This window comes from Oryctolagus cuniculus, chromosome 3, assembly GCF_051225735.1.
Source record: "Oryctolagus cuniculus isolate XC-2025 breed Fujian yellow rabbit chromosome 3, ASM5122573v1, whole genome shotgun sequence".
Classification (NCBI taxonomy): domain Eukaryota; kingdom Metazoa; phylum Chordata; class Mammalia; order Lagomorpha; family Leporidae; genus Oryctolagus; species Oryctolagus cuniculus.
Window position 1 is genome coordinate 73,763,162 of NC_142869.1, and position 15,176 is coordinate 73,778,337.

The 15,176-nt window shown below is 36.4% G+C and overlaps 1 pseudogene; it reads right to left on the reverse strand.

The window, feature by feature from the left end:
• Window positions 1–1,023: 1,023 nt before the first annotated feature.
• Window positions 1,024–2,400, reverse strand: LOC138848986 (non-POU domain-containing octamer-binding protein pseudogene; annotated as a pseudogene).
• Window positions 2,401–15,176: the final 12,776 nt, after the last annotated feature.

Genomic DNA, 15,176 nt, shown 5'->3' on the forward strand with positions numbered 1-15,176 from the left:
TTAAAACACATTAATTCAAGTGTGGTTTTTAATTCTCCATTCTTTGATGAGGAAGGTATTTGGAGCAGTGGTTAAAATGCTACTTAAAATGCCCTCATCCCATATGTGAGTACTTGGGTTTTAAATCTGCCTCTTTCTCTTTTTTTGAGGCTTCAAATTATTTTAATAAGTTGATGCTACATTACTATTTCAATTCTCAGAAAAACTCCAAATTTAAGGTATCAGGGACAAATAAAATATGACATACCAATAAAGTATGCACAGCATAACTACCTAAGATAAACAATGCTAAGCAATAATGTCAGACCCTCAATACACAGCAGTCCTGTTCCTAAGACTATAGTAAGCCTATCACAAAAAGCTGTGAACAGCAAAACCATAGACACAAAAGAGCCCTTCATGGGTTGTCCATACCCAAGATAAAGATGAAGGCAACTTAACACGAATTTTTAAAAGATATACTAAATTGAAAATCTCTGATAATACGTCTTCCTTAGGATGTGAAGGGGCAATATATGGGATAGAACAGAACTACAGGTTCTCTGTCTGTGACCTCTGTGGACATTTGCTTGAACCCTTACCTGGGAGTGCAGCGATAGAGCTGAAGTCATTGGGGAATGTTTGCTTCTTGTAGTATACATGGCAGTGTCTCTGGGAGCTGCGGAGGGGTGAAGTGGTATAGGGATGAGAAAGCAAATAAAATGGGATGGACAAAAACTAAAATAATCAAGATTAATGGGTCTCTAAGTGGATCCATTTTTCCGTAGTTCCCCCAGGCTCTCAACAATCACATTTGAGACTTCAGGAACAAACCACACAGAACACAGTAAACAAAATACCACACAGAGCTGATCTGTTGCATACCACCCCTCTCTTGTCCTCTGCCCCCAGCATATTCCTTCAAGTATTACAGGCAGGGAAGACTTAATTATTGGGAGGAATCCCTAACAATTTTCAAGGACAGAATTCTGGCTAGTCCAAAAAGGAGCCTTTTTAAAAGGTTTGGGAAGCTAACACAGCAACTTAATTAGTAGTGGAAATGTTTGGAACAAATTCAGCTCTAGGGGCTGAATGGCTGAATGCAGGAGGGGTTCCACCAGTTTTGCTAATTCCTTCCATTGTAGCAGCTTGGCCAAATAACTCGGTCATTGGTGGGGTCAATCCCAAGGTCCTGTCCAGCATCATAGTGGCAGATCTTGGAGGTGCTGGGGTAACAGCTGGCACAGGAGTCGGTGGGGGCAGTGGGGTGGGCAAGCATGGCACCTATGCTGTTCAGGCTGATAACATCTCCCACGGCCATATGGCCCATCTGTATCTCCTGTCTACTCTCATCAGGAAAGGTTCCCACGCATCCTTCTTGCTGTTGCTGAATCATTTCTTCCTGCTACCTCTACATCTCTTCCTCATGGCAATTGCCCTCCTCTTCCTGCCTGAGCTCCAGTTACTTTCGCTTTTGCACCTTTTGTTTGCGCAGCTCTTCCATTCTCCAAAGGTCTTGGAGCTTCATGAAATCCTGCCTCATTAGCATGAGCTGGTACTCACGGAGAGCAGCATCCATCTCCATCTCTGTCTCCATCTTCTCAGGACCTTCCTTGATGTTTTGGGCTACTTGGTCTTGCTGCTGCTTCGCCATCTCAATGATGCCTTACAGCACATGGTATACTTGTACTTAAAGGACCAAAACCATGTAAATCTGGATGGCTGCTCTCACTCCTTGTGAAATTGCTGCTTCCGGCATCCCATCCCAGGAAGTCCCTCTTGATCACGTCTCTGGCCAAGGAAACGCAGTTAGCAGGAAGGAGCCTTCACTGCATCTGTCCAGAGCTTTCCAAGCAGCCGCTTTCCCTGAGAACTCAGCAGTGCCTTTTGTTGAGGGCCTTTCTCCATCACCCACGATTATTACAGCCTTCTCCATCTGGCCTAAAACAGAAAAGGCTTCTTCCAGCAGTTTGGTGGCCATGTACTGAGGAAGGTTTCAGTCTGTAAGGAATGGCAGGCAAAGTGAATGTGCAGCTGCTTTCCTTGTAATGGCATACTGTACAGCTCCACGTTGGCAATCTCTGCTAAGGTTCTGGTTTCCAAGCAGATAAAGCCAAAGCCTTTACCCTTATGAATGAAGACTGCACCTGCCTTCCCATATTTCTCAAACAATTTCCTCATTTCTTACTCAGCAAATGTCAGGAAAAGATTTCCCACAAAGAGACTGTTATGCTGGGTGAAGGTCTTCTCTCCTAGTTTCCTAACATTCAGGTCAATGGTTAGATCTTCATTCTGGCTGCTGGCCTGCTGCCCATTAGCAGGTATGGTTGGTGGCTGGTGGATACTGCTGCTGCTGTTATTGGTGGTGATGCTGATGATACAGTTTTCCTTCTCCAAGGCAAAGCTTTTATTATTCAGCATTTTTTGTAATCGCAACTTTGACTGAAGCAGACAAGAGCTTCCCAGTACTAACCTTGACATCTCTGCCAACTTTTTTCTCAGAGCAATGGAGACCCTGCCTCCACCTCTTACTCCAGCTTCCTGTGAATGCACAAGATGGGAAGCAGCAGGCAATGGCTCAGGTATTTGGGTTCCTGCTATCAGGTGGGAAACCTGGACTGGTTTCCAGTCTCCTAGTGTTGGCCTGGCTCAGTCTCAGCCACTGCAGGTATTTAGGGAACAAAATAGTGGATGGAAAATCTTCCTATGTACATCTCTATCTCTTTCTGTATAATCGACTTTCAAAAATAAAATGAAAATAATTTTTAATAACTCTTAAAAATTAAATAAAATCTCCATTATCTGAGTATGAATGATAATATGAAAAAAAGTATTTTGTCCTGACTTCTTCCTGAAGACCATACAAGCTGCTTCACCTTTTATCATTCTGTTGCATTTTCTGAATTCCTATGGCACTTGTTTTTATTACATAATTTTATAATTTAATGATGGCTTCACAGAGTCTCTACTTATAGGCAAGGGCCATGTCTCAAATATATTCTATTTTTCAGAGTGTCAACTAGGATGGTTTTAGACAGAAGACATCTGACAAATACTTGTTCAGCAGTAGTGTATATATAATACCAACCACTCAGGGGAAGGAAAAATTAAAATTTAAGGGTTGTTGTGTTTTATAGGCCCTTATTAAGTTACTCTATGCATTAAATATTTTTGCAGTTGCCTTTTTGTAGGATCATATTTGCAAGCACAATAGTTTTAAACAGGATAAGTTCTAGGGCTTATTTATTAGTTATCTGTTTGATAATACTATGAATCATCTTTTTATTTAGATACATTCTCTAGGGCCATGGTTGTTTTTCTCACAGTAGTATTTCTAAAGTAGGGGGAACACAGTCACATTCCTAATTTTTTTTTCTGGTAGAATAAGAAAATTACTAACATAGAGGACCATCTCTCTCCTATAGTGGCACACTAATACAATCTAAACTCTGCACTCCTAAGCTAGATGCAGGGAGCATATGTGTTACTGTGCACTTATCACAGGTGAACACGCAGTTCTCACCAATGGAGTGACAACCTCTCAGTCAAGCCTCCTGTGTCTCTTTTTGCAGATGGGTAGAAAAGAGGGAAAAGGAAACAAGAAAGTAAGAAAGTGGAAAAGTGGCTCTAGATGCAATGGATTACAGTCCTGCTTATGAGAGATGGCTGGAAGTGGCTTAGAAATAACTATCGAGTATGAATTCAACTCCTTCGATTTCACAGTTGCTTTCAGGGTCATGGAGGTCTATAGAAGACAATGGAAAATTGGTTTTCTTAGGCAACTGGCTCTGGTAAGCCTCCCCCAAACATCAGACAAAAGAATTAACTCTCCTTTTCTATCATTCTGTCCTCACACTCAAGCCTTACACCCCTACTTTTGCTGCCCCAAGGTACTGTGGATCACAGTAGGCTTTATATCAAGTTGCAATACTTATATTTAATGAGAAAAAGTGAAATAAATTTGAAATAATAGAGTATCTGCAGATTTATGGACATCTGTGCCTTCCAAAAGTGCTAGAAAAGTACACGAACTACTAGTTGTATGTCACTCTGGGACTCAGTGGCTTCATGGAAAAAATAAATCATGATTTCTGAAATTTGCTTCAATCAAAGGATCATAAAGTGACCACATGGTAGATGTCCAAGATAGAAATACGTCACATGCAAACTCTAAGGGAATATTGAACTGTGACCAAAGGCAGCCAGTAAAAGCCAAGAGTTGCAGAACTTTTGCAACACTAAATACTGCTTAACGTCGAAAAAGGAGCAAGAATTACTGCAATATATTGAGCTGACTCTGCTGTGAAATTCCTATGATAAAACCACTGCATCAAGATCTGAACAATGCTCATGATAGCACCTGCAGCACCATACATTATTAAAAAAAGTCACTGTGTCAAGAACTTAATATTGGTGTGAGCAGTTAATACTTTCAATGACCATAACTATATCAGTTAGTGATTCACTGGGCCCACTGGGCTAAGTACATCATGTACTAATTCACTTGTAGACCAGCCATTATTCTTGAATCCACTTTCAGTGATATGACAACGAGACTTAGAAATTTACAAAAAACCTCAAGTAATATGAGGAAACTTCATGAAGTATACAGAAAATGAATTGAAAAGATAAATTAGTTTTGTGTAAGAAATCCATGATTTAAGTTCCATGAACTCTTTAAAGATTCCTCATATTACTTTCCTTTACTTCTCAGGAGCACAGTGTCTGGACTTGAAAAAGAGGAATAATCTATTTTACTCAGTTGCTCCACAATTAAATGAGATAATACATGTTAGGCATCCTTATATTAAATACTCAGTAAATGTGTATTTCCTTCTCATTGAAAAGCATTAATATATATTAACTTCAAAAAATCTCTCTTAAAAATCAGAAATTTGAAACATTCATTGAGGGGACAGATCTCATAATCATCACATAATCACTACAGAGATTGTTAACATTTAAGAAATTATATTGAGTAATGAAAGTATTTTTGAATGAACTATAGCACTGCCAACTTATTAGTGGCATTAAGAAGGGTTGCTGATTTATGGTTCCAGCCTTGTATATACTGGGCTTAAACTAGATTCAGAAGATTATTTGTTGATTTCAAGTAAAATAAACTTTATCACAACTTATCGTTTGAAGATTCCACAGTTCACACAAATGCTTTTTGTATGGAAAGCCCACTTTACTTTCCTGTTTTAAAATTGAGGATTCATCATCCTTAACTTGTGGATCTTATAATAAGCCCTGAACCAGGAAGGGGACAAAAGATTAATTAAGTGCTAATTAGGAGAAATTAACACATTGTGAACAAAAGTGAGTTCCTTAAAGTGAACATTATAACCTAATTGGTTACTTTCTCTTTGTAAACTCAAGATAATAAGCAAAAAGGAATTTTTTGCATTTCAGGGTGGTCAAATCACTAGGCCAGAATTACATGGTCAGGCAATTGGCAAATCAAGATATAAATACAAGTGTTTCTGATTCAAAATTAATATGCATTCCAATTTTTGTATTCCTGTAAGAAATGGAGGAAGCTAGTAAAATTCAGGGTTTTCATGGAAATAGCTGAAACTCATTGACGCAACATTAGGTAAAAGGAATTGTCTTCACAGTGTATTATCTACAATAAAAGCAAAGTTGTTCTTTGAAAACCTGAATCTTTCTCCATTTCTTCAGACCCTCTATAAAGTAAATGAATTTTGCATTTACCTGAATTAAAGTGTATTATAACAATTAACTGTTATTATTACTATTGCAACAGCTGTCAATTACTCATGTTGATAAAAAATATTTTTAAATGTGTACAATGGGAGCACTGACCAATCAAAATAATATGAACTTTATGTTCCAATGGCAGAGTAAATCGCAGCCTTATTTATTACCTAGCAATAAAAACTTCATTATTTTCCAATATTTGTTAGTGTTTACAATTCCTGAAGACAATGAACTAAATGTAGTGCAACAACTTATTATGTAAGTAAAGACAAGATTTAAAAATTATGTAGCAAAATGAGAAATCGATTTAAGCATAATGTTTAGGTATCAGCAGTAAGTCTTTATCAGTACTGCTTTATCAAAATTACTCTTTAACTCTAATGGCCTCTTGCTACTATTTACCATTGCTGATTAGACAGCAGGAGTTTAGCTTTAAGTTTCTGACTTTATCAGATCATTGGTACAGACATTTTTTCCCTAAAAGAAACACTTGGATTAAAACAATTTCATTGATGTTTGCTTTTCTCTGCGTTTTGAAACCAATTCTAAAGATTAAAATAACTTGTCATACTTGGAGTGTCTAGAGCTTGGGTAAAGAAATACAGCAATTTCATTATTGAAACGTTCCTGCTATAAGCTTGACACCTGAATGCTCTTCAGCTATTCAGAGAACCACTCCATGTTGATATATGCCACAGTAAATAATGGAATGAAAAAAGTTTTGGTAATGTTTGCAATAGAGAAATTAACTGAAGGCCTAAAAGAAATATGGCAACCTTTCAAAAAGGACCTATGGAACAGACTTGTTGCTTTCAACATTTTGATCATTAGGAACAATAATAAATATATTCAATATCTTAATCTTAAACACACTATCAATATTAAACAAACAGACAACATTTTCCCTCAACTACATTTGGAAATTGACAGGGTTCAGCACATGCCACCCCAAAATATGGGGCCTTGGCATTTAGAAATATGTAAAAGCCTTAGGTCACTCTCACCATCTCAAAAAACCCTCATTTGAGAGATGCTCTCCTTAAAGGTGGAGGAAAAGGACTGAGGACACAGAGACACTAAGAAGATTCTGAACAAGCAGCCCTTCCTATGTTTTCCCATTTATACCCATTAGCTCACCAAGCATGTCTCCAGGACCACCTACTTTATATCAAAGATAAGGATAAAAATACCCAGGTTTACCTGTATTTCTGGGTCATTGTTCCTTGTCAAAAATCCCAAGTTACATAAAATTTGAATGAATTCATATGCGTTTCTCTTTTTCAACTTTTATAATGAGGGCCTCAGCTATCCACTGAATATAACAACATTTTTCTTTTGTAATGAGGGCCTCAGCTATCCACTGAATATAACACATTTCCTCTCACCTGCAATATTGAGATATTAAAGACAGCAGTAGGGGTAAATAAACTTAATATGACTCAAATTTATGGTAATGTTTATCAATAATAAAATTAGGTTGAATGACTTTTAAAGCATTAGGAATAAAAGCTCAAACTATTTCAAGAAACAAAAATTATTAAAATTGAAAAAAATTATATGATACAAACTAGAAAATACAGGCAAGCAGAAAATGTTAAATCCTAATAAAACAAAAATTAAAATATATGTAAATGACATATACCAAAGGACACAGAAACTACTAAGTTAATAGAACCGAAAAGGACATATAACAAGAAAATATGAAACTGAAGAAAGCAATAATATTAACATTTGAAAGCACATAATTTCAGGCAAGAAGAGAATATATATACATATATATATATATATAAAGGTTATAAAAATCAAGATGGAGGCATCTCAATACTTGACTTTTAAGAATAATATAAAGCTACAGTAATTAAATAGCATGATACTATCATAAAAACCAACACATATATTGATGGAATATTCTACTCCAATGTATATATGAAAAAGCTCACAGATTATGACACATTCAATTAATCTTCACATAGTGAAAAAGCTGAGTGCAATTATCCCTCCAAAGAGGAAACAGTATGTTCTTAGAATCCCAGAAGACCCTTTCTGCTCCTCTCACAGATGGAATATCCAGCCTGATTCCTCACATTACTGATAGACACCTATGTATTTTACTCATGTGAGGTGTTTTGTTCAATGCCGCAGTCATGAGATCCAGACAGTCTATACCTTTCTCATTTTTTTTCTCTCATCTTCTAATTTTTGTGAGGGAGTCAAATACATGATATGTGCAAAAATAAATTTATAGACATTTGAGTTGTTTATGGATATTCTCAGTTCCAATGTTTCATGAACATGTTTATAAGGTATGCAATTATTGCATCATCTCGTATACATATACCTAACATTTTAAAAAACATACTAAACAGCTTTCTAAAGTGGTCACACCAATGACTGAAAATTTTTGTTTCTTCACATCCTTGACAACATGTGATATGATTTTTGTTTTCTAAATTAGCCTTTCATATATATAGCATCATATTACAAATTCAATTTTTCTTTGAACAGATTTTTATATTTTTATCAGTCACTAGGATACTTTTCCATGTGCTTCTTGTGAAGACTTGCTTATTTCTATATTTTATTATTTGCAGTTTGCCGAACTCTTTTATAGATAATTTTCATAATAAATAAAGGCTTTGGATATACGTTCTCCAATTCTGTGGCTCAGATCTTGAATGATTTCAACTGATGAACAGAAATTTGCTTTACAACATAATCCAATTTCCTTCTCTTATTTTCTGTTTGAAGAAATCTTTGCTAACTCCACATCACAAAAACGATTCATTTTGAAAAGTTTTATGCTTTTGCTCTTTCATTCGTTTCTACAATCCATCTATCATTGCTTTTGGTATATGGCATTAAGCAGGTTCAAGATAATTTTTATTTGTTTAGAAGATTGAATCGTAGCTTATGAAGCATTACTTTGAGTTTAAAAGTAAGCAATACTACATTTACACCAATATAAGATCATTTGAAATAGGTTAAGCCTAGAAGTAATAATCCAATCAAATTCAGGAGTATTCTGAAAATGACTGCTAAGTATGCTGGGATCAGGAATTAGGTGATACTGTACACACTACAGTTGTCAAAACCTGAATGAGTTTCTAGGTGCCAGTCCCCTCAGTTGTAACATGTTTGAGTTTTGATCCAAATCCTTGCCTAGATCTTTTCTTCCACTTCTAATTTTTTCTTTATGGGAAACTTTTATGCCATCCTAGTTGAAACTGAAATTGTTCTTTGTGCCTATTTAAAAACATTACTTTAAAATATTTCAATTATTTTAAAACTTAACCATATAAAACATTTCCCTAAATAAAAACGACCCTTACACATACAATATATGATTTGTTTTTTTTTTACTTTTATTTAATGAATATAAATTTCCAAAGTACAGCTTATGGATTACAATGGATTCCCCCCCATAACATCCCTCCCACCCGCAACCCTCCCCTTTCCCACTCCCTCTCCCCTTCCATTCACATCAAGATTCATTTTCGATTTTCTTTATATACAGAAGATCAGTTTAGCATACATTAAGTAAAGATTTCAACAGTTTGTACCCACATAGAAAAACAAAGTGAAAAATACTGTTTGAATACTAGTTATAGCATTAAATCTCAATGTACAGCACACTAAGGCCAAAGATCTTACATGAGGAATAAGTGCACATTGACTCCTGTTGTTGACTTAACAAATTGACACTCTTGTTTATGGCATCAGTAATCACCCTAGGCTCTTGTCATGAGCTGCCAAGGCTATGGAAGCTCCCTGAGTTCAACGACTCTGATCATATTTAGACAAGGCCATGGTGAAAGTGGAAGTTCTCTCCTCCCTTCAGAGAAAGGTACCTCCTTCTTTGATGACCCATTCTTTCCACTGGGATCTCACTCGTGGAGATCTTTCATTTAGGTTTTTTTTTTTTTTTTTCCCAGAGTGTCTTGGCTTTCCATGCCTGAAATACTCTCATGGGCTTTTCAGCTGGATCCGCATGCCTTAAGGGCTGATTATGAGGCCAGAGTGCTGTTTAGGACATCTGCCATTCTATGGGTCTGCTGTGTATCTCACTTCCCATGTTGGATCATTCTCTCCCTTTTTTATTCTATCAGCTAGTATTTGCAGACACTATTCTTCTTTATGTGATCCCTTTGGTTCTTAGTCCTATCATTATGATCAATTGTGAACAGAAATTGATCACTGGGACTAGTGAGATGGCATTGGTACATGCCACCTTGATGGGATTGAATTGGAATCCCCTGGTATGGTTCTAACTCTACCGTTTGTGGTAAGTCAGCTTGAGCATGTCCCGAATTGCACATCTCTTCCCTCTCTTATTCCCACTCTTATATTTAACAGCGATCACTTTTCAGTTAAGTTTCAGCACTTAAGAAGAATTGTGTATTGATTACAGTATTCAACCAAAAGTATTAAGTAGAACAAACAAAAAAAATACTAAGAGGGATAACATAATAAGTTGTTCATCAACAGTCAGGGCGAGGGCTGATCAAGTCCCCGTTTCTCATAGTGTTCATTTCACTTTAACAGGTTTCCTTTTTGGTGCTCAGTTAGTTGTCACCTATCAGGGAGAACATGTGGTATTTGTCCCTTTGGGATTGGCTTATTTCACTCAGCATAATGTTTTCCAAATTCCTAACAGGGATCACTTTTCAGTTAAAATTTAAACACCTAAGAATAATTGTGTGTTAATTACAGAGTTCAACCAATGGTACTAGAACAAAAAAAAATACTAAAATGGATAAAGTATTACATTGTACATCAAATGTCAGGACAAGAGCTGATCAAGTCACTGTTTCTCATAGTGTCCATTTCGCTTCAACAAGTTTCCCCTTTGGTGCTCAGTTAGTTGTCGCTGATTAGGGAGAACATATGATATTTGTCCCTTTGGGACTGGCTTAATTCACTCAGCATGATGTTTTCCAAATTCCTCCAAATGACTGGGTTTCATTGTTTTTGACTGCTGTATAGTATTCTACATATGATTTGTGTTCCAACCTTTGGTTTCAGTTTTTTTCTTTCCATTTATCTGTTCATTCCTATTGACATACTTCGTTCAATCATGCTATTTCAGTGCTTAGGGTGTACAGTTCTCAAGGTTTCCTTTGGACAATAGTAAGATCTGTTTATTTTGTCATTCTTTTAATGAAGTTCTCGGCCAAAGGCAAAGTTTTTTTTTTTTTTTTTTTTTTTACAGGCAGAGTGGACAGTGAGAGAGAGAGAGACAGACAGAAAGAAAGGTCTTCCTTTGCCGTGGGTTCAACCTCCAATGGCTGCCGCGGCCGGCATGCTGCGGCTGGCGCATCGCGCTGATCCGATGGCGGGAGCCAGGTGCTTCTCCTGGTCTTCCATGTGGGTGCAGGGCCCAAGGACCTGGACAATCCTCCACTGCACTCCCTGGCCACAGCAGAGAGCTGGCCTGGAAGAGGGGCAACCAGGACAGAATCCGGTGCCCCGACTGGGACTAGAACCAGGCGCCGCAAGGCGGAGGATTAGCCTAGTGAGCCGCGGTGCCGGCTAAAGCAAAGTTTAACATACATGTGTATAAATAAGAACCATACAAACAATTCTTTACATTTCATATAAAAAGAGAAGGCACAAGGAATCTGATCATGTACTTCTATAGCTTCAAATGAATACATTGAAGAAAAAACCTTTGTCTGATAATACAGCAGAGACGATCAAAAATTCTTTCTTGAGCTCGTCCTGCCTTTAACATGAAATTGCATCTAAAGCCTTTGTAAGGAATAATACCATCTCAGCTCCTAATCCATTCTGACCCAATAATAGCATGCCGGGAAACTGGGCCCATTACAATAACATAATTGTTATAATATGAATAGCATTTGGAAAATAATTATTGTACTGTAATTAACAATATGAACATAGAAATTAAATATCCTTTAAAGATTTTTAATTTAATGAACTATATATATATCTATATCTAGGATTACTGAAGGCAGTATTAAAATAGTCCTTTTAAGTGGCAATAATTACTCAATACTTTTGTGGAGTAAAACATTTGCTTCTGATGTGATTTACAGCAACTTTATATGATGGATATTTAAATGATTGCATTTTTAAACTGGATATACCTATGAGAAGTCTTGAGAACTCTAATAATATAAAAATGACCATAGTAACCTGATGCTTACTTATAATGGTTAAAATAGCACAGTAACTCCAAGACTACGGAGCAGTAAAAAGGCATCCTTGGTAGTATCAATGAGCACAAAATAGTTAAAACAATGAATTACTGACCTTTAGAATTTTTCCTATGTTCCTAACAGCAAAAATGAGTTTGTAAATTGCTTATGTATGTAACACACATGGTTTGAAAGCTGTTTATTAACTGCCACGACCCAGTGGAAATAAATGGACAGCAATTAAACAAGCCTCCTAATTATCATAAACTCTGAGGAATACATGTAAAGAGTGCCAGGAGGCATTCATTCATTTTCATGCCAAGATGTGCTTTATTTGCTGATAATACAAATCACCAAAGCATTTGAAATCTGAGTGAAAGTAAGACATTTTTGTTACTGGAGATACCTTTGAGAGAACTATGCTGAGTGAACAATGACTGTGCTATCTAACATCAATTTTCACTATGAAAAGAGGACTTCCATTGTAGTCAATATATTTATACTTACTGTGGTACCTATTCACAATTTCAAAGTAGTCTAGCAGAGCATATCACCAAAAAGTACAGGCAAACAAGTTGAACAGTAAAGAAACAAAACAGCAAAAAAAAAAAAAAAAAAAAAAAAAAAAAAAAAAATCTGTTAATGTGTTGAAATGTTCTCTAACTTAATACTTGAATAATTACTAATCTCTAAGAAGTCCATTTTATTTTGTTAACTCTGACAAAATTCCTTATATTTTTCCTCAAACCCTACACACACACACACACACACACACACACACACACATCTCTCCTTGGCTTTTGGGATCAAGCCAAAAAACAAAACAACAGGGCTGGCATCTGATTCAGCAGTTAAGTTGCAGCTTGAGATGCCTATATACTATATCAGAGTGCATGGTTCAGTCCCAGCTCCTCCCTTCCTGATCCAGTTTCCCACCAATGCACACCTTGGGAGGCAACAGATGATGGCTAAAGTACTTGGATTCCTGCCACCTACAAGGGAGACTCAGCCTGGCCTAGACCTGGCTGTTGTAGGCATTTGGGAAAACAGTGGATGGAAGATCCCTCTGCACCTGCCTCTCTGCTTTTCAAATACCAATACAAATAAATAAATATTTAAAAATAAAACTCCAATCCTATTTCATGAATAGACATTAATTTTTACATATAAAAAATTATGTCCTCTCCTTTTCTTTCTCTTTCCAAGATAACTGTCAACTGATTCTTATCAATATAGTTTCAAGTTCGTCCCATTTAGAGTTGCACAGTTTTCTCCCTTGTGAATACATCAGTTTGTCAATAATTTTGTGTAGTATACCAGTCTAGTCATGTCAGTACAGATCACAGCAGGACTTCTGTTCCCTCATTCTTGAAACAGTTTTTCAAGCCATCATCCGATTATGTTGGGCACATCATAATACTGGTCCCGTAACTCTGGCCTCATACTGAATCAAACAAAACCATATCTGACAATGAAACCTCTGGGTCTTTTTTAAAATTATGTTTAAATATTTTTAGATATACTGCTACTTAGCAAAATCTTGCTCATTATTTACAGGTGAACACAACTGGATGAATATTATTCCACATTATACTTGTTAGAAATTTTTAAATTTAAACTGCACTCAGGATTGCATTGTTGAGAAATCCCCAATTCCTTCAAATCTCTTGAACCCCTTCTTCAATTCCTTCAAAATCTCTTGCTGCAGAAACATGACTAACTCTGGAACTTCAGAAATATGACTTCAAAATCCTTACTTGTTGGCCAATTCAAACACAGTGACTTCCATCTTCTCATAGCAGCGTGGTCATTTCCAGCACCTAATGATTAATAGCTGAGCTCTGGCACCAGCTGGCCTGATCTTTAGCTCAAGTTCTGTTGCTTACTTGTGTGATTGTGAAGAGTTATTTAGACTTCCTTTGCCTTATTTCTTTTCCTGTCCAATGTTAATAATAATAATAATAATAGTACCTACCTCATAGGTTCTTCACAAGGAGTTATTTAATTAAAATACTTTAGTTACAAAGAAAGTGCCACGTATATGACTTGTGGCGATCTCTTCAAATTTAGATCAGTTATCTGTTCTATTAGAGTATTTTTTTCAAAATTTATTATGTTTACAAATCTCCTTGCCTAAATGCATATTTTTCTGTCCCATCTCATTTGTTAGGTAGTTTGACACTTTTTTAAATAGTATGGTCAATAGGCACGTAAGATAATCAATATAAATTTTTGTTGTGCTTTTGAATTTTTAAATTGATGAGTTTCCATTAATTTTAAGTTAATAATCTTTCATTACTATAAAAATTGTGCTTCTAAATTTTTAAATTTATAAATCTCTGCAAATTTTAAGTAAATAATTTTCCATTACTATAAAAAATCAAAATAATGCTTTGTCTCTTTTTTCTTCTACAAACTAATTTATAATATTAATGATAAAATTAGTAGGCATTTTAATGACTGCTTCCATTCAATCATCCTGTTACATTTATTATTCAATTTGATTCCCAACTAATTTATATTCAAATTCATGCTATATCATTTCTTAAAGGCATTTCATTCTTAGCTTTTTCTCAGAGCCTTTTACTTCCAAATTAGTGCATATCTCTAACCACTTATTGGCAACAACAAATTCAGAGGAGATAGTGCATGTTCAGGGTGGTATGGCAGTGGACAACTTACTCATTTTCATTTAATTCCTTGTTGTTAATGAGGTTCTATTCCAGTTATTGAATTCAAGCCTAAGTAATTTTCCTTAATTCACAAAGTTCCCCCAAAGTAATTCAAACCTGTCCTCAACACTGTGTCACATGTATTAACCTGTGCATAACAGGGTGTTAAGATGTGACTCTTTTCTCTCTGTTGTGGCTGGGATAAGGTCACTGTCATTGATGCTGGCTAAGGAGAATTTTGAGAGATCACCATGATGGCAGAAATTAGAGAGGATTTTCTTGAAAAGAACTAAGTCTGACAGTCTATCCCCTGAGGGAGAATTATCAAGGGAATGACATCTAAACGCTTACGAAAGTGACAGAAAATTCTGAGGCTCTTTCAGGGAACTTGATGTGTATCCGCAGCAGCTCAGCATGCAGTAATTAGCCAGATGATCACTGTAAAAAGGATCTTGCTAGGGCAGGCAGCCTCCCAGGGCAACTGGGCGGCAGTGGCAAGGGCCTGTGTGCTACCCTGTGGGGAACACAGGACCCTGGCACAAGAGAAGCCAGAGCCCATCTCAAGGCAGTTGAAAAAAGAAGGACTCAATGAGGGATTCGTCACAGAACTCACAGAAGTTCCCTTTGAGAATCAGTTTTAGAC